Source organism: Dromiciops gliroides, chromosome 1, assembly GCF_019393635.1.
Source record: "Dromiciops gliroides isolate mDroGli1 chromosome 1, mDroGli1.pri, whole genome shotgun sequence".
Lineage (NCBI taxonomy): Eukaryota > Metazoa > Chordata > Mammalia > Microbiotheria > Microbiotheriidae > Dromiciops > Dromiciops gliroides.
The window spans coordinates 176205685-176227178 of record NC_057861.1 but is presented as its reverse complement, the minus strand read 5'-3'; the positions used below and the strand labels follow the sequence as shown (position 1 = coordinate 176227178).

The window sequence follows — 21494 nt, the reverse complement described above, 5'->3', positions numbered from 1 at the left end:
GTTCACACTCATCCATGAATCTCTTTCTCCATTGCCCTTTGAGTGACTTGAATTTTTCAAAAACTAGTGTTCCATTTTTCACAGCCATACAGCGTCACCAGAATAATATTGATATTTAAAGAACAGACCTTTGTTTCAGGAGGAAGTTTGGAATCATTAAAAGTACTGCATGGGGCAACTAGGTGGCACAATGGATAAAGCACTGGCCCTGGATTCAGGAGGACCTGAGTTCAAATGTGACCTCAGATACTTGACACTTACTAGCTGTGTGACACTGGGCAAGTCACTTAACCCTCACTGCCCTGCAAAAAAAAAAAAAAAAAAAGTACTGCATAATTTCCCAAATGCAAACCAGTCAGGTCTCCTCTTCCTATCAAATTCTGGGCTATATTCATTGTCCCTATATAGTTAACTAGCCAAGACATAAATACTAATAGACTTGTTTTACATGATCTAAACTGCATGTCATAGTGTAGACAATATGATGATGACTATGATAAAAGGTAATAGATATAAATGTAAAGTACATAATTTGCATTCAAAGAATTAATGCTATAAATCCAGAAGGGAGGAAGTGTGAATAGACAATAGTTATTATAAAATCTAAGAATCTTAGTCTACTACAAGTTCAATTTAAGGCCACAATGTATGATATAGCAGACATAAAAGTTAATGTGGTCTTATTGTATTGAGAAATCTTATAAAGAAGCAACATATCTAGAATAAGGGAGATTATTATTCTGCCCTGATCAAATCAAATCAGGAGTGTTGCATTCCATTCTGCTTACCACATTTCAGGAAAGATTGATGAACTGGAGAATATCTAGCAGGTAACCAAGATATTAAGCAAGACTAGAAAATATGAGGCACCTAGGTAGTACAATGGATGGAGTGCCAGCCCTGGAGTCAGAAATATTTATCTTGCTGAGTTCAAATCTGGTCTTAGACTTACTAGCTGTGTGATCCTGGACAAGTCACTTAACCCTGCTTGCCTCCATTTCCCCATCTGTAAAATGAGCTAGAGAAGGAAATGGCAAACCACTCCAGTATCTTTGCAAGAAAATCCTAAAAGGGTCACAAAAAGTGAGACAAGATTAAACAATAATAAAAAATATGACATTAAAGAATTATATAATGAAGTTAGATGACATTAAAAAAACAGGATTACACATTAATTGTCCTCAAGTATTTGAATAGTTGTAGAAGGGGGAATCAGGCTTGTTCTACTTGACCCTAGAGAGTAGAACTAGACACAATGGGTGAGCTTTTCTGAAAGGCAGATATAGACTTAATATTAGGAGACATTAAACAATATCATCAAATGTAGAATACTACTTTGGGCAGTAAGAGTTCCCCCCACCCCATTTCAGGTCTTCAAGCATGAGCTAGATCAATTAATTTATCAAGATGCTTTTATTAAGTGCTTATTTACCATGTGCCAAGTACCACACCAAGCAATGGATGAGGATACAAAGAAAAGCAAATAATAATAGTAGTAATAATAATACCAGCCCTCAAGGAAGTTACATTATAAGGGAGAGAATATATGACCACTTGTGGGGGATATTGTAGATTGGATTCTTGTTCAAGTCCAGTGTCAATTAATTAATCACTCAACAAGTATTTATTAAGGATCCAGTATGTGCCTTTCCTAAATGCTGGGGATAAGGCCAGGTCTCAAAGATCCCTTCAAACTCTGAGATTCTACAATTCTGACAGATTCTATAACTTTAAAACAAGTCAAACAGAAACAAATACATTAGAAAGAGTGACATTACAAATAAGAAAAGGGGGTTTGGGGCGGGGAAGGAAGTCTTAATGACTAAAAACTTTAAAATCTAGGTCATGGAAAGAAAATATACAACAGGAGAAAGCAGATGACACCAACACAGAGTAATGTCTTTTATTTTAAATTTACAATTTAAAAATTTGAAAAGACATTTATAATTCAACATACTTGTACCCAATTATACACACCACATTAGTGATTAAATTGTGTGAAATGATGTTTCCTTTGAAAAATTATGGCTATATTGCTGGGAAGAAGCACAAAGAATTGAATACAATTCCATATTAAATATTCATTTCAAATATGTCTGACAACTAAGTATTTGATTTTAAACCCCATTACTGATTAGTTTATTTAGCATTTCTTTTAAACTATTTTAGAATACATTATATAACCATGCCAAGTGGGAAAAACTTCAAAGATGAAACCACTGATGGACTGTATGCCAGTCCTCTAAGAACCAGACTAAATCCAGAAGCATTCATCATGTGGTAGACTGCCATGTGATAAAACTTTTCACCCACAGAAATTTAAAGACTAGCTACTAAAGGATAGAGGAGATTGTGGTCTACATTGGTGGATGGAATACCCACAACCAATGGAATCACAGATAAGTACTGAAGTTAAGCATATACTCATTAAGGAAATCCTCTAATTCAAGCTGATTTGTGAGTTCAAATATTAGTTGTGCATGATACAGTCATTGTGATTCCAAATGGCTAAAATACTCTTTTCTAAGTGGAGGGGAAATTGTGTAGTCTGTACCAGCCTCTGAAAGGGCCAACCTATATAAGGTGGCAAGATACCTTTCTTGGTTAATTGTTTCAAAGATCTGAGCTCTACATGGTGTTTAAAAGTGAGATTAACCTTACTGGAGCCCTTTTCCCTAAAATAATTAAAGAAAGTATGTCTATGATAACCTTATGGTTCATTACAGTCTCTGCTTCCTGTTCTCTGGTCCCTTGGATTTGCCTTATGCCAGTCATGAGAGAAAGAAATGATCCAAGAGATTTTAAGGAAAACCTTCATTTCAATAAGAAGATAATCCCCATATACACCAAAATATTTATAACAGCAAACAAAGTAAATGCCCATTGGATGAGGAATGGCTAAAGATAATTGTGATACATAAACATAATGGAATATTTACTATGCTATAAAAAATTGATGTGTGTGATAAAGACAGAGAAGCACAGAAAGTTCTATATGAACTGATGCAGATTAAAGTAAGCAGAGCTAAAAAAAACAATATACCCAATAACTACAATAAATATAAATGGAAAGAACTACAAAAAATCAAAACAGAATACAACAAAATTAAAAACATCAAGCAGGACTTGAATGAAATTAATGAGAGGACACTCCCAACAAGGAGGTGGGAAGCCCACAAGGTTTATGCATTGTATATGTATTAAAACTTTATTTAATTTATCAATCCGTTGTGCTGATTTTTAAATTTTTTTTCAAAAATATTATTTCTAATAATACTATTTGTTATGTAGGATGACTCTTGGAAGAAAGAGGAGGAAGGATACTCAGGATCATTATGCTGATATAAGAAGCAGAAGACATCAACAAACAAAAACTTATTTTTTAAAAAATTACATTAGGGAGTTGTAATTAGGGTTATTCTCAAATTGGCATATTCACAAGATCCCTTGGAATGATAGATTTGCCCTATTTCTTGAACTCTTTTGACCAATAGCATGGCTTAACCCATTGTTCTTGCTACCATTTTCTACATTTTGAAAAAAAAACTGAATGCTAATATGAGCCATCTATGTATGGCATAATATGATTCTAGACATTTATTCTAAATTGACCAAATTATATATAAAGAAGATCAAGAATTTTTTTTAAATCATTTAAGTTCAATAACATTGGTCATCTATTCCCTATATAACAACTGGGCTCTTGAAGTCTCTGATGACTGGAGTTCTGGACCTTGCCATGTTTCCAGGTTCAGTGTAGCTGTTTTCAGTACAGCTAGGTCCCTATTAGTGTGAATAATGAATTCCCAAAGGCAGTTTGCATTATTCGAATAAACACTGCATATTTCCATTGGGCTACAACCAATTACTGTATTTTACATAATTATAACTTCAAATAGGACAAATTCTAATACATTCAATCACTTTGGGGGATTGTTTGCATGGTATGAACTTTAGCCCAAGCACCTCCTAATATACTATATTTATTACCTGACCATGCAAGAGACAGATAAATCATATAGTAAAAGCATATTTAACTAAGAAATTAAACACACACACACAATGTGAAAAATAAGTCATAAAATCATTCTCTGTCCAATATATAAGTGAGTTTAACCTCCCAGCTTCGAAGGAACAAGATAGAAAGCTCTGGTGAAAAACTCAACAACAGAATATGGAAACTGCTCATCACATAAGCAAAGTGAGAAAACTGTAAATCAGGCTCCCATCTTCTTTCAACAAGTTTCTCAACACAACTGGAGATCTGCAATGTGTTTCAGCTGGGCTAATAATTATGAGGATTCTACCATTAACTTCCAGGTTCAGAGGACACAAGAGTAGCCATGATCTTCGTATTCCTTTCTGTCCCCTACTCTAATCACAGCTGCAGTTTGCCTCTCCAATACCTATCTGTCCATAAGGCTCTTCCCTCTCATCTTCTTTTCCCTTACTCATGCTACCTGACACCACTTTTCATACTTGCATCAACCATCCAGGATTATGGAATCCTAGATTTCCTCCAATGAAAAGCAGTACCCTTGTCCCATAACTGTAGGTCTGAAACTGCACTGGACACCTTCCATTAAGGGCAGCCTGCTCCTATTATACTGGGAAAATAACTGGCTGAATAGTGGTGAGTAAGAAGCATATTTAGGTTTCATATATAGTAGACTATATGTAAAATACTAGATATAGTAATCTCTTGAGAATACTGAAAATTTATCCCAGAGATTCACATACACCACTGTTGGAAAACTGGCTTATTCTCAACCCACAGTAGTAGCACAGAGGCTTTCTATGAGAAAAGATGTATCTCCCAGAGCACTTAACACAATGTTGGGCACATGATAAGAACTTGATTCTTGTGGACTTAATATGGCCACCCTACTTCATTTAACTCTTGTTCAAAAGAAATGTAATTTTTTTGTTATGTTTTGTTTCTGCAGGGTAATGAGGGTTAAGTGACTTGCCCAGGGTCACACAGCTAGTAAGTGTCAAGTGTTTGAGGCTGTATTTGAACTCAGGTCCTCCTGAATCCAGGGCTGGTGCTTTATACACTCCACCACCTAGCTGCCCTGAAATGTAATCATTTTAATGGAAATATTTAATACTGGCTAAATAAACTAGTTTATATTTTCCCAAAGAATGCAATGTGAAAACATAAATATATATACATATATATCCACACATATATATTTATATATAGATACACACACAGAGCACAAAAAATGTCTTTAAGTCACTATAGTAGATAACCATATCACCAAGCACCTCTTGCCTGTCACAACAGCCTATGTGTCTCATGGGCCTTTTTCCAGGCAGGGTAGTTATCAACACCCACCATGCACAGCAGGTCAGTTAACAATACCTTATATTTAGAGCATTTTCCCTCAAGGAATCAAAGCACTTTGTGTCACTGATACATTATGTTTCCAGACCACAGACTGGTATTAACCCAAACCAATCTGGTAATAAAGAATTTATTTAAAAACTATCATGATTTTAACCAGTGCTTTTATAAATATTACAGCATATACCGTGCGACAGGCTATATTATCAAGCACAAAGCCATCATTTTACTACTGTGCATTTAGAAACTACAAGAAAACAATGACCCAGAAACAGCTGATCAAGGCTTTGGTGGCCTCCTGCAGCCCAAGCTTACCCATATGGTTACAAACAACTGACAATGAACCACAGGATTGTATTATAAATCATGACATAAATAAGAAGCCTTTATGGACAGTTTTGTGTCTTTTGATGTCCAGTTAACAATAAATTAAATGATAAAATTGCCTGCTGAAAACATCATGGGCCATAATGATCAGAACATCATAGTGTCTGTATAGCTGATATCATAAAGATTATGAAGAGAGGAGTTTTACTCCACAATGGGCAGTCTTATGTATTATGATAGCTAGGGAAGGATTAAACTCCTAGGAAGCAAAGCCAATGACAACTGGTATTTCACACCTGAGATTGTGCAATGCTGTTGGCTACCATTGTTCATCTTAATCATGAGCCAGGGTGCTCATTTCTATTTGCATATTCTAGGGGATACTATAAATATAAAAGTAATTTTTCTTCACTCTTTGGACATTCACATATCCTGTCTTTGAGCCCTACGTACACAAACAAATTTATACAGATTGTTTTTCATTTCACGGCCACAAGCTACATTTCATGCTTCAGTAGATGTATAAATAAAACATTAAAACAAAGACTTAAAATAAGCAGTGTATAGCTCGCTATATACCGACTGTTGATTTCTAATGTTTATTGACACAGTTTTTCCTCCAGTATGAAGGGAGACAGCACTGATGCTCCCCCTAAAACTAGATAAGATCTTATCTATGACCTAGAGGTCAAAGCAAAAATATGAGATCTCATTGTGCCAAGTTACTATCATATCTCTCTATTCCAAAGGTATAAACCAATGGCCCCAGTCATACTGTTTTAAGGCAATAGATCTCATCATCAGCATTAATGGGGCTTTGAGCTGCCTTAAAACTTTAATATCAGGTGCAGACAATATACACTTGGATTTTATGTAACACTAAGAAAGGTTTCAACAGGGAAATGTTCTCAGATCCCTTGAGAAATAAAATGCAAATACTTTTACATACAAAATATTACTGTATTCTGTATTTGCAAACTATTTCTTTTTAATAATAATAAAAATTTTTGTTGAGTTTTGAGTTCCAAATTTTATCCCGCCTTCCTTCTCTCCCCACCCCCCCAAGGCATTAAGCAATCAGATATAGGTTATACATGTGCAATTATGCAAAATATTACCATATTAGTCATTTTGTACCAGAAAACTCAAATAAAAGAAAAAATGAAAGAAATAAAGTGTAAAATAGCATGCTTCAGTCTGCTCAATCAATATCAGTTCTTTCTTTGGAGGGGGATAGTATACTTTCATTAGTCCTTTGGGTTTGTTTTGGATCTTTGTTTTGCTGAGAATAGTTAAGTCATTCACAGTTCTTCAGTGAACAATATTCCTGCAAAATATTTCACTAAAATTTTAGCCTCGGTATTCAAATGACATTGCCTTTCAAGCTTAAATGAGAAAATATTTATTTTTCATTCTGCATTGCCTTCCTGAAATGCACCTCCCTAATTTTAATCAACATAGTATTTCACTGCCATCACTGAAAGGAATCTATCAGAATACCTGTGGGCAGGCATATTACTGTACTAGCTACAATTCAAGTTGGTTTTTCTTAAGTCTAACTATAATTCTGAACTAATTTAACCTGTTTTGTGACTTAATTTCTTTATTTTCCACTACTCTCTTCTGAAGAAGTGACGTTCCTTAAATTGCTGAACAATATGAGTCATCTCATAGGTTCATAAACCCAATAACCAGTAGGCAACAGGTATTGAAATCCCAGAAGAGAGAAAAGGAATATCAGATAATTGCTTCATACCTGAAATTCTCTACAGTTGTAATACCTATAATTCTGATAAATTTAACTGTCATTCTAAATTATTATGACACAAGCTTCTTTTCATGAGAGTATCACTGTGGAAAAAATACAACTTCTCATATTTCTATTTAATTCTGCTTTAGGCAGCCCTGCTCTGACTTTCAAATTGTTTTCTTAGGCTATAGTTATGTGCCTGATTTTGCTAGTCACATATCCTATCCCAGTATAGCTCCTCTTAATCAAATGAAATTTATATTAATTTTCCTATCATGTCTTTGTGACTGGAAAGATTCCTGAAACCAGATACTATTTTTCTTTCTCATACATTACATGATATATATTATTAGTTCCAAATGACTATTAATACAAAACTTTGACAATAGCTTAAAACCAATTCCAAATGCAATATTCCTGTTATTAAAGCAAAAAAAGTCATCACATTCTACTTTAGCTTCAATTTTATGAAAATCAATAATCTCCAGTATTGAACGATGCAAAAGGAGGGGCACCTGACCTAATCAAATCCATTAAGGCATTATTTAGTTGCAAAGAGAAAAGGTACTTTATTTATGAAATACAGATGATGATTACAGTAATAATTACCAAGTTTTACAACTGTCTTACCACACTTGCCTATATATCACCTCTTTCTGGCAATGAAAAGTGATAAAGGCAATTTTCTCACTGCCTAGAAAAATCCTAGCTATCTCTCTAGCATGCAGGTGTGCCAAGTCTTGTTGATAATTCTATTTAATTGAAGTACTTCTAAAATTGAGAGAATTCAAAATTCATACTGATTTCATAAGCAATGTCAACATAACTAAGATTGAGAATTACAGGTTGGTTGTTTATCCATACAATTTTATAAATTTTTTCCTATATTCCCCTCAGTGATTTTAGCTCCCTGGATCTGTTGCCTCAACTGTAAAATGAAGAAATATTGGATTGGATGGTCTCTAAGGCCCTTTCCAGCTTTTGATACTATCATCCTCCCTTATTCCTTCCTCCTTCCCTTCCTCTTCCCCTCATCCACCAAGAGAATAAAGTACAAAACTAAATTCATCCATGCTAGTGTTCTAATAACAAAGCTGAATGTCACAATGAAATACAATATTCACCATCTCACTGGAAAGAAAAACAAAATACCCCTAGCAATGACTGATCGGGAAGGTGTAACTGAGTCTAATTTGCCTTACAACAATCTCATCTAAGCTGATGCCAGAATAGTGAGCAACCTGTCAGACTGGAGAAGCAACCGTCGGCGCCCGGAAGCAGCTGGAGATGCCCAGTCTGAGAGAGAATTAATCCCATTCAATAGACGGAATCTAAACCCTGCAGTCCCTTGCTCACAAACCTGAGAGATTCAGCCATACAAACTTTCCGTGCCCCTTTTACAGTACACATGGAAGTACACTCAATAGCTTTGACTTTCACCAAAACTAGCTTACTCACTGTTTCTGTCTCGGTTTCCCTGTCTCTCCTCTCCTTGTCTTTCTCCCTTTCCCTCACTCTCCCCCTCTTCTCTTTCTCCCTCCCTCCTCCACTGCCCTCTTTCTTTCCCTCTTTTCTTTCTCTCCTCTACCTCTTCTCCTCCTTCCTCCTCCCTTCGCCCCCCCCTCCCCCGTGTCTCTTTGTCCGTCGCTGTCTCCCCTGTCTCTCTCGGCCGGTCTCTGTCTCTCTCCCACGCACACCCGTTTTCCCTTTCACTCTTCCTTTCTTTCTTCCTTTCTTTCGGGGAATACCACGGGATACATGGAAAGAAAGCTGAGCATGCCTCCCAGCCACCCGAACTCAGCCCCTCATCCCGTTGAAGGAGTGTGAGTGTGAGTGTGTGTGCGTGCGTGCGTGTGTAACTTGGGTGTGATTTGGGTGTCTGGATCTGAGGGGCAGGCTGCTGAAGGAGCTTGTTTGTTTGTTGGTTGCTGGAGCCAAGAAAGGAGGAGAAAGAAGAAAGAGAAGGAGGAGGCAGCAGCCGGCGCCCCAGTGTTTCCAGCCGGAGATGCTCCTTTTGGGGTACACTTTGGTGCAGTCATAAAGCCTAAGAAGCCGTCAGCGGCGGCAATGGATGCACACATACACACGCGTACCCACGCGCGCGCGTGAGTGCCCAGACACAAACACACACACACACACACTCCCCCCGTGGCCCCACAACACACCCTCCCCTTGTCCCGATGCGCAGCCAGGGAGCCGGGCGCGCGTCGCCTTACCTTGCTCGGGTGGCCGTGGCCCTGGCCGTGGCCGTGGGGACGCCGCGGCTGCAGCCCGAGGAGCCCTGTGCCTGCTCCCGCCGCGGCAGTCGCGGGCTGGGGGATGGCGGTGGAGGCAGGAGGCGGAGCCCTGGAGAGGAGGAGAAGCAGGCGGCTTTGTTACTCCAGCGAGCAGCCGCCGATCCGGCCGTCACCATGACAACCGGCGGCTGGCTGAAGCTGCCGCGGGGACTTGGAGGGCCCGGGACGCGGCGGCCGGCGGTGCGCCCGTCCCCAGCGCCCAGCCTACGCTCGGTCCGTCCCCGCCACCACACACACACCCACAGCACGCTTCCGTTCTCCCGCCGGCGTGCACCCGTGTCCTCGGGGGACTGGCTCCCACGGTCGCCTTACACTTCTTCTGCCTCCGGACTCTGCAGCAAAGTCAGGATCGTGGAGACCCCCACCCACCCACCCAGAACCCAGGAATCACTTCTTCCACTCCAAAATTAAGGACTGGGAATTAGATCGAATGCACTCATTAAGCGTCTGCAGTGTACAAGACCACCACAATAGGCGGCAAGGCGAGCAAGAAGTGCCTTCCCTTAAAGCGCTGGACTTTCTCTGTATCCCTGGAAATCCATCCCTTCCTATCCCAAACTAAACATCCTAGACAGAGCCCCACGACCAACCGCCCTTCTCCTGGGCCAGTGGGCCCCGCCCTCCACCCAGCTGCAACAAATGGCAATCCACTTGATTTCTGCGGAGACTGGCGAATCCTTTGGGGGTGAGAGGGAAACGCTGAGAAGCTGGCTTAGCGCTCCTATTTCCACGACCACAAGTCGGGATGCTGCCAGAGAGCAAGCGCCTCCTCCCCTCTTTGCCTCCACTTTCTCAAGGGCTGCTGGTTCCTCCTTGACTATGTTCTCACTCTCATCCAAGTCTTAGCTTTGCTAACAAATGACCTTTCTCCCGACTGAAGAGGAAGAAAAGGTGACTTTATTTTATTTTTGATTTTGAACAGGGAACAGATGTCGCTGCATTCACTGTTTTGGGGGAGGGGGGTTTTAGTGAGGCAATTGGGGTTAAGTGACTTGCCCAGGGTCACACAGCTAGTAAGTGTTAAGTGTCTGAGGCCGGATTTGAACTCAGGTCCTCCTGACTCCAGGGCCGGTGCTCTATCCACTGCGCCACCTAGCTGCCCCGCCGCATTCACTGTGATACAACTTTGAGTCTATACTGTGCATCTCAGCTGATACCTCAGCTATGCTACTGGCTGTGACTACTAAGTATCAACCTCGAGCACCGGCCCGGTCTCTTGCCAAGAACTGACTGTGTACTGCAACAAGCTACAGTCCTCAGAGGAGACGAGAAGGACAAGGCTGGCGTCTCCGCACTTGCCAGACACCGTCCCTCAAAAAAAAAAAAAAACTCTTTAGTGAATGAAAACAACTATCAGACCCTCTATAAAACAATCCTAAAAGGGCAGCTCTTGAGGAGAGCAGCCCTAGAGTGAGTGAGTCATCCTCTATGCTAACTATATTTTCTTGAAAGAGATCAGTTCTTGAATCCAAATCTACAATGTGTCATCAATTCATTCCGATTTAGACCCTGGGTGGCATGGAATTTCTTTTCTAACATCAATGAATCACCCTAAGATAGCAGAAAGGAATATTAATAACATGCAAAAAGACCTCAGAGGAGCTGGTTTTGGGGGTTTTTTTGTATTGTTTTTTTTTTTTTTGAGAATTTGCTGCTCCTCTGAGAATCTGTGAAAGCATAGCATCTTCTTAAGAGTTTGCCTTGCTACTAAAGCCATTCAGGTTTGAATATATTAGTACGCTAAGTCACATCTGTTGTGATAACTTACACATATATCTTTACCATTTATTTTTTAAAAACACTTTCATCACAATAGATATGTAGTACAAGTTTTCTTATCCCTGATTGTCAGATGGAAAAACTCAGAGTGCTAGAGGTTCCTTTGCTCACTCAGGGTTGCTCAATTGAAGTCTAGCTCCAAATGCAGATCTTTTGATGCTAAGACCAATCTTTTCCCACTACAATGCAGTTTTGTTTGTTTGTTTTTGGGAGAATGGGGGTTAAGTGACTTGCCCAGGGTCACACAGCTAGTAAGTGTCAAGTATCTGAGGCCGGATTTGAACTCAGGTACTACTGAATCCAAGGCCAGTGCTCTATCCACTTTGCCACCTAGCTGCCCCCACTACAATGCAGTTTTAAAGATGTATGGGGGGGGGAGATATGTTTGGCATCTTTATCCTTTACCCTGGACTTTAGCTTAAAACCTGAAATGTGCAAGATTGAATAATAGTAAATATATAGGTGTCAAAAGCAAGCCCTGATTGGTTTGGTAAGCCCCACTATGAAAGAAGAGGGAGCAGGTAGGTCACAGTGGATAGAGCATGGGGCTTGGAATCAAGAAGACACATCTGTGAGTTCAAGTCTGGCCTCAGACACTTACCAGCTGCATGACCCTAAGTTAGTCACTTAACCTGTTTGCCTTCGTTTCCTCATCTGTAAAATGAGCTGAAGAAGGAAATGGCAAACCACTCCAGTATCTTTGCCAAGAAATCCCCAAATGGGGTCACGAACAGTCAGACATTACTGAACAACATCAAAGAAACATTGTAGTAAATACTGTAGATACAAAGACATATGGAAAAACAGTTCTTACCCTCATACAGATTCCATTCTACTGGGGAGATTTACACAGATGAATAAGAGTATTTGAAGAGGGAGAGATTGCTCACCGTATGAATTAGAGTGAATTAGAAAATGGGAAGATATAGGAATGATTCATATTGTAACCTTACAATTTGGCATTTTAATAATCTCCACTTAATAAATATCAAACTTCACTCTGTCAAATTTTCTGCTTTCAAATAAAAAAATTAATTTTTGTTTAATCAATTGCTTATATACAGATCCAAATAAAGAAAGTTAACAATTTATGTAAAGATGGGTCAGATTTTGATTAATGGCTTAAGTTACTATATTTTAATAATCCCTCTCTCTTTTCCCTCCCCCTAACCTCCCCACATATACTTACTGTGATATTTTCATTTTGAAACAGGTCAGGGTGGAGAGAAAAATATGTAATCTTCTACATCTTTATCAGAAGCCATTCTCATCCAACCTTTCATTGATCTTTGATATTCTTACCCCCATTTACTAAAAAAAAAAACCATTGAATAACAAGAATAGCTAACATTTATATAATACTTACTATGTGCCAGGTATCATGCTAATTGCTTTGTAATTATTATCTCATTTGATCTACACAATAACCCTTGAAGGTAGGGGCTATAATTATGCCTATTTTACAGACAAAGAAACTGAGGCAGACAGAGAATAAGTGATTTGTCCGGGGTCACATAGCTAGTATGTGTCTGGGGTGGATTTTAACTCAGAGCTTCCTAACTATAGGCCTAGCAATCTGTCTACTGTGCACAGTAAAATGAACTGGAGAAGGAAATGGCAAACCACTCTATTATCTTTGCCAAGAAAACCCCAAATGAGGTCACAAAGGGTGAGACACTACTGAACAACAACAAAGCAATTATTTAAATCTAAATCTAACATTTCTCCATTCTTTTGTCCCAGAGGAATAGAGATGAAAAAGCCTCTAGCAAGTAATTAAAATCAAAACTTGAAGCAAAAGAATGTCCAAAAGTGAAATGGGCTCCCTCAGGAAGCATTTTCCCATATCTGGAGGTCATTGCTTGCAAACTGGAAGGCTACTTATTGAGAATGTCAGTAGATTCTTGCTCAGGAACTGGTTGGACCACATGGCTTCTAAGGTCCCTTCCAACTTTGGGATTCTATGATTCTGTGATCTTTAATCCTCACAACAACCTCCGAGGTTTACATACAATTATCATAGTTGATCCTCACAACAACTCTGTAGAGATGAGGTAGAATAGGAAGTTTCCTATTCTACCAATAATCCTTTAAGAAGTTACATGATTTATAGCTTGTAAGACTGAGGAATATAAACTGAGCTTTACTGATTTCAAATTCAATACTATTTCTACAGAACCATTCCACCTCTCTAGTATGTCAATTGAAGTGATGACTTCTAGCTGATAAAAATATAAGAAATTTCATAGAGTGCAATTGAGGGTTGATAAGGGTAGACCCTCATTAATCTGAGGAGTCCCTCCCATCAATTTGATGAGATTACTTCGACCTTTGTCATCTCCCAAAGAGGTGGACAGGTGTCCCAGCCCCTTGCTGAGCAAGCACTGCTCTGATTGGTCTCCTGGGTCTGGAGCTGCCTGGAGTGATGTGCTGGATGACTGAAATTCAGGAGAAGGGACTCCAGTGAGAGGACCTATCACCCTGTATGGTCTGTAGCAATGAACTATAAAACTGTCCACTCCTTTTCACCTTTTCTTTTACATATTTTATTTCACTTGGACTTCCAGACTGAGCTACAGCAGGGAGGGGGAGAGCATTTAGGAGAGCATTTGTGGTAAAGCAGCATAAAGTCAAATTTAGAAATATTTTTATTGTGACAGAAAAGAATATACCTATCTCATTTGGTGTTTTATCAATCAACATTGGATACAACAAGTTTTCAGCTTCTCATATAAATATATACATAGTTACTCCATATTTCATAAAGTTTCTAGACATTGTGCCAGGTTAGTTTCAGTTGCAATCTAAGGCATTAAGTATTATCATATTTGTTGTTTATTGAGTTCATCCATAATCCTGTGTGGGTAGTCTCTATGCAATAAGTCAGCTAGGTGGTGAAATGGATAGAGCACCAGGCCTGGAATCAGGAAGACTTGAGTTCAAATATAGCCTGCTGTGTGATCCTGGGCAAGTCATTTAACCTCTGTTTGCCTCATTTTCTTCATCTGTAAAATGGAGACAATAATAGCACCTAACTCCCAAAGTTTTGTGAGCATCAAATGAGATAATAATTATAAAGCACTTATTAAAGAAATGGGGACTGGACTTGTGATTTCATTGCTACATAATGACTTTGGTTTTAATCTTCAAGACTGATTTCATCATAAATCCAGATCTTAAAGGTACCCTCAGAGGTATCTTAAAGGTATCCTCAGAGTAGTCCAATCCCCTCATTTTAGGTATGAGAAACTGAGGCTCAAGGAGGACTTAACCAAAGTTATGCAGTTAAGGAAATATCAGAGAGAGATTGGATTTGAACCCAGGATCTTTGATTCTAGAGTTAATGCTCTTTCTATTGTCCCAAACTACCTTCTTCAGTCAAAATTTATGACTATTCAGCTGAATATTAAATTATTGTCAAATTTAAAGAAAAATTCCATTTTATCCAATGAAGAAATAAAAATTCATGTGGCATAATTAAAGTCTGCAAAGCACTTTGCATACATTATCTGCTTTGAACTCTACAACAACCCTGTGAGAGGTACTACAGATGTTATTATCCCCATTTTAGAGATGAGTAAATTGTTGCTCAATGGGGTTAATTGGCTTACCTATAGTTAACATAGCTACCAAATATCATAAGCAGATTTTAAACCAAGATCTTCCTCCCACCCAAGTCCAGCAGGCTATCCACCATACCATGCAGCTGCTCAAAAAGTCAAAAGACTCCTGTGGTTATTGTCTTAAATACCAGAACATTTTGATAAAATGTTTTCCCGTTGTATTTTCAGTCAGTTCACATTCCCTTCTTTTTGATAAAGTGATGTACACCCAGGGGTATGCTAATAAATGCTTAATAATCTGCTTGGGTGGGGGAGGGTATGCACAACACACTTTTAAATTTAATCTGTATTATCAAGTCTAGACAATCAACAAAACAGAATCAAACTGCATCTGTAGCCTTTACGGATTAGAAGTATAAATGCTCACAGACAAAAATTTAACAACGGCTCTAGAAAGCCAGTTGGATCTGGCTTCATCAGCACATCCTTATCTGATGGTCTCCGACGGAGAAGGTCCGGTTTTTAGAAGGTAGAAGTTGCCTACCTCAAGAACAAGCTGAAGACATTAATAAAGGTTCTTCTGTCGTCTGTGCTAACTCCAAAAAGAGAATGGGGCAGCCACTCAACCAATAAAAATGAAAAAGGAGCAGTCCCCAGAAATCTATTGAAAACTATTTGAAAACATCAGCTCCTCAAGTGTGCTTTATAGTATTAAGCAACGTGTGCTGGATTAGACGGGGAAATGCAGTTTGCAACATTCTTTCATTATAACCTCATTAAACCACAATTCTATCGACCCCTGCCTCTTAGCCAGGTTCTAACACTGCTTAATGAGGGGATAACAAGAAACCCAAAACAAATTAGAAGATACTTCTGTTGTCTGTTTCTTTAAACATTTTTGCACTGGATTTTTAAAGATGGTTACAAAGCCCAGCTGAGATAGAACAACTGCCCTAGAACAGCCAAACCAATTACCCAAATGAATTTATGCAAACTGGGGATCCATGAGGCACAGATTCTATTTCCTATTCTACCAATAATCCACTGAGGGATACTAGGAAAGTAAGTTGTAAGAAAGGAAGCCAGGGGTACATCCACAAATACACCAAGGATCAGTGAGTCAACCTGGGAAAATAGTAACACAGATCCCAATTCATCTGATTTTTGGTAGTTAGGTCCTAGGGAGATGCGGTGACTTGCCTGGGATTTAACAAATAGTGTCAGATGCAGGATTTGTATGTATATCTTCCAGACTCCAAAGCCTGAACACTGTTACACTGTGCCACCTCTATTTATTTTACGAATATGTACTAAATATTCCATTCTCTTCAATCAGCATTGTTGGTAGAAAGAACAAACACTTTTAGACTATTTCCAAGATAGTTGCTAGGATGCCTACCTACAGCTAATGGGCTTATTTACATTCCTATATGAGGCAGGTGAGTGGCTTTGGCCTTTTTTACTTGTTAGGAGAGAATTCTAAATCTTGTTCTTGTCATTCTCCAGGAGGTCCTTTCTTGCTCACCCTAGTTTCCATGTCAAGGCATACCGTTTGTTAATATTTATTGATGTAGAGCAGAGGATTCAACCTTCAGTATTATCAACAATAATAACAACATTAGCTAATTTTCAACTCAACTATAAACCATTTGGTTAGTTGTGAGCACCTAGCAAAAGAAATAGTGATCAATACAAGGCAGGATGGTGCATTGTGGGAAGCATAATGACCAGAATCATGATCATAAGATCTTGTGATTCCAAGGTCAACAAGTTTTTTCCTATGCCACACAGATATGAAGGCACTGAGGTGTTTAGCAGGGGAAAAGGGCAGATTTAAGGGGAATGTGAAAGCTATCTTCAAGTATTTGAAATGACTGTTATGAGGAAACCAGATTCGATTTGTTTTGCCTGACCTCAAAGGTAGGAGTAGGAGCAATGAATAGAAATAGCAGAGAGGCAGATTTCACTTTGTTATTTAAAAAAGCAACTTCCTAACCATTAGAGCTACTCAAAAAGAAATCTGAACAAGTCACAACTTGTCAGAGTCTCAGTTTCCATATCTGAGATAATACCTGCCTTCACAGGCAGGTGTTATTTATGAGAATCAGGTGAGATAATCTATGGAGAGTGCTTTGTTCCAAATTCTATTGATAAATGTCAGCTATTACCAAGAACAAGTTATGCCAGACTAACTTCATTTCCTTCTGGGACAGGATTATTGGACTATTAACACAGGTTGCTGTTCGGTCAGGGCTGACTCTTTGTGACCCCATTTGGGGTTCTCTTGGCAAAGATACTGGAGCGATTTGGCATTTCCTTCTTCAGCTCATTTTACAGATGAGGAAACTGAGGCAGACATGGTTAAGTGACTTGCCCAGAGTCACAGGTCCTGGGTTAGTATCTGAGGAAAATTTGAACTCAAGTCTTCCTGATTCCAGTTCAGGCACTCTATCCTCAGTTCCACCTAACTGCCCTACTTTACCACCTAGCAGCCCTACTGCCATAAATACCATTTATCAAACTCTTCATAAAACATTTGACATTTCCTATGATTTCCTAGTGAGCAAAGTGGAAACATGTTGATCAGATTGGATAGTCTGTTGGCTTCTGAATTAGACCAATTAGGCCAATGTCAACTGTAACACTGAAGTGTCCTCAGAGTGTTCTGATTTTGTTCATCATTTTTATCAGTGATTTGGATGATGGGAAATAGATAAGGACTCATGTTTAAATAGTGCTTTCCTCACAGCAACCTTATGAGATCACAACAATAACAGCTGAAATTTATGCAAGCACTTACCTTGTGCCAGACACCATGCTAAGTGCTTTACAATCCTCACAACCACTTTTCAAGGTAGGCACTATTATTGTCCCCATTTTACATATGAGGAAACTGAGGCAAACTGTGGTTAAGTGATTTGCTCAGGTGTCTAAGGCTGGATTGGAATTCAGGTCTTCCTGACTCCAGGCCCAGTACCCCCCTTACCACACCACCTAGCTGCCTCAGATAGGTATTGCAGATGTTATCCCTACTTAGCCAAAATGAGGAACCTGAGATTCAAAGAGGATTCCTGACTTGTCTAGAACATTGTAGGTGCTTAATGACTGTTCATTTATTGACTGCCCAAAGATAGCAAATATCAAATTTGTAGATGATATAAAGCTGATAGAGACAACCAACAAAATAGGGACCCAAATCTATCTCAACACACTGCAATGGTGAGATGATGCTAATAAGATGAACTTGATACAGATGAATGTAAAGTCCTAATTTTGAGTTTCAGAAACCAACAGCACTAGTACAGGATTGTGGAACAATTGGTTATAAAGTGATTCATGTAAAAATGATTTGGGGGATTTAAGAAACTCTAAGTTTACTATGAGTTAGTAGTTTGTCAAAGTAGCCAGCCCCCCCAAAAAAAAATGTTAAAGTGACCTCTGGCTGCACTAATGGAATTAAGGTGTCCAACACATGGGAAATGATAGCCCCATTCAACTCTGCTCCAGTCAGACCACATCTGGAATAATGTGTTCAGGAAAGACCTTGACAGGCTGGATTGCATCAAAAAGAAGGCCATGAGGATGGTAAGAAGCCAGGAAACCAAGTTATGGGGCTAGAGCCACAGATAAAGGCCATCCAGCCACTTGAGGTGGGCCTTGTTCTCAATAATGGCTAAGTACAAATTAAATTTTTATAAATAGAATTTTGTCATAAATACCATAGGGGAGGTCAATAGTAAATGAACCATGTGGTGAAGCTTTTAAAGGGTAAATAATGACCTCTCAATACATCTGGTATATAAGCCCAAATTATCATGTAACCGATTTACTTCCAGTGAGGCATGCTTCCACACATGGCCTAAAGTGTTCAGATGATCATTAATTTGTAGCTAAAGAGGCCTTAGAGGTCATTAAATCCAACCCTCTCATTTTAAAGATGAGTAAACCAAGTTACAGAGCCATTCAATGATTTACACAAGGTCACACAGGTAGTAAGAAGAAAATGGGTCCTGAGACTTAAAAATCCAGCCATCTTTTCACTCACTAGTGTTTCATCTACGCACTCTTTCTATGACCTAAATTGACCGGAAGCCTAGTTTAAGGCTACAAGTCTTACTACTTTGAGTATATCTGATAATCTCTAGTAAAGATGATAATAGGTAGGTTTTTTAAATAAAATTGAGAACAGAAATGTCAGGAAAAGCATGAGAGAGAGAGAGAGAGAGAGAGAGAGAGAGAGAGAGAGAGAGAGAGAGAGAGAGAGAGAGAGAGAGGAGAGAGGAAGAGAGAAAACATAGGTAGAGTGAGGTGAGTGAGTGAGTGAGTGAGTGAACATTTACAAGGGGAAACTAGGTAGCACAGTGGATAGAGCACTGGCCCTGAAGTTGGGAGGACCAGAGTTCAGATCTCACCTCAGATACTAGCTTACCCTGAGCAAGTCACTTAACCCCAATTGCCTTAAATGTCCTGAGCCATCTCCAGTCATCCTGATACATTTCTTGCCACTGGACCCACATGGCTCTGGAGGAGAATGAGGTTGGTGACTTTGCACAGCCCTCCCTCACTTAAATCCAATTCACTGAAAGTCATAACATCACACCCCCCTCCCCATGTCATGGTCCTCTTCAAGAACTAAGGACAAACAACAACTGAACATTTACAAAGTGCTAGGCACTGTACTTATAAATTTCCTGTTTATTAATGGATATAAGTTGGTTCAAGGGCTTTAGCCATGATAGCCATTCAGGTAAAATTAAAAGAAAAAGAGAATTTGAAGACAAACTTTTGGAGAAATTTTCTCTTATTTTTATGTATATTTTACATGGAGCTCCACTCCAATAAAGTGAGGAAGATCACAGATAATTCTAGAGTTAGTGAGTTTCACATACTTCATTCATTTCAGAGTGGAATTAGATGTTTTTCTTTGGCTATTAGAGCCAGAAGGGATCTTAGAATCATCTGGCCCAAATACCTCACTTTACAGGGGAGAAAATTAAGGTCCAGTGAGGTTAATTGACTTGCCCAAAGTCCTATCATTGGTGGCTAATGGCAGAACCAAACCCCAAGCCCGGATCTTTGGATATCAAGCATAGTGTTATTTTCTCTACAGCATGCCATCTCCTGACAACATCCAGATTGAAATTCAATGGAAAGGGGGCAGCTAGATGGCACAGTGGATAGAGCACCGGCCCTGGAGTCAGGAGTACCTGAGTTCAAATCCGGCCTCAGACACTTAACACTTACTAGCTGTGTGACCCTGGGCAAGTCACTTAACCCCAATTGCCTCACTAAAAAAAGAAAAAAAAAAAGAAAAAAAAAAAGAAATTCAATGGAAAGAAGTAGAGTTGGACTAAATACCCTGAAGTCTTTACTGCTCTAATTTTCCAGGATAATCAAGAGTTCCTTTACAAAAGTCCTATCCTGGTGACTCATCATAATCCATTCTCCATAGAGCTGCCAAATTGATTTCCCTTCAGAGGTCTACCCATATCACTTCACTACCCAATAAAGCCCCACCTTCCTATTGCCTTTATGATAAAACATAACTCTTCTGTTTGGTTTTAAAGCCCTTCTTCACAACCTGGCCCTAACCTGTCTTTCCAGCCTCATTATCTACTGCTTCCCTTCCCAACCAACCAACCAAACTGGCTTTCTCTCTGCTCATCAGATATGGCTCTCCTCCCTTTTCAATGGTCATCTCCCATGCTTGGAATGTACTCCCTCATCACTCTACTCACAAAATTCCTCTCTTTAAAAAAAAAAGAAGAAGCTCTACCCTTTGACCCAGTAATACCACTATTATCCCAAAGAGATCATAAAAAAAGGGGAAAGGACCCACATGTACAAAAATATTTATAGCTGCTCTTTTTGTGGTGGCAAAGAATTGGAAATTGAGGGGATGCCAATGAATTGGGGAATGGCTAAACAAGTTGTGGTGTGTGAATGTAATGGTATACTATTGTGCTACAAGAAATGATGAGCAGGCAGATTTCAGGAAAACCTGGAAAGACTTACATGAACTGATGCTGAGTGAAATGAGCAGAACCAGGAGACCATTGTACATAGTATCAACAACACTGTGTGATGATCAACTGTGATAGACCTAACTCTTCTCAGCAATACAATGATCCAAGATAATTCCAAAGGACTCATGATGGAAAATGCTCTCCACATCCAGAAAAAAAAATATGAAATCTGGATGCAGATTGAACCATGCTATCATAATACATAAGACTGTCCATTGTGGAGTAAAACTCCTCTCTTCATAATCTTTATGGTATCAGGCTGGTTCTACTTTTTTGTTGTTTTTGTTTTTTCTTTTTGAGGTTTCTCCCTTTTGTTCTGATTCTCCTTTCAAAACATGACTAATGCAGAAATATGTTTAATGTGATTGTACATACATAACCAAAATCAGATTGCTTTCTGTC

At 39.1% G+C, this 21494-nt stretch overlaps 1 protein-coding gene across 3 annotated transcripts in view; it reads right to left on the bottom strand.

Moving 5' to 3' along the window:
• The window catches only part of RNF182 (ring finger protein 182), an 82817-nt gene extending 73054 nt beyond the window's left edge, over nucleotides 1-9763 (bottom strand). For 2 of the 3 annotated variants that reach the window (XM_043975632.1, XM_043975641.1), the window contains exon 1: nucleotides 9644-9760. The gene's annotated coding sequence lies outside the window, so the exon portion shown is untranslated. Of the gene's footprint in view, nucleotides 1-9643 lie in introns of all 3 variants that reach the window. The other variant, XM_043975650.1, reaches the window with a different exon arrangement.
• Nucleotides 9764-21494: the final 11731 nt, after the last annotated feature.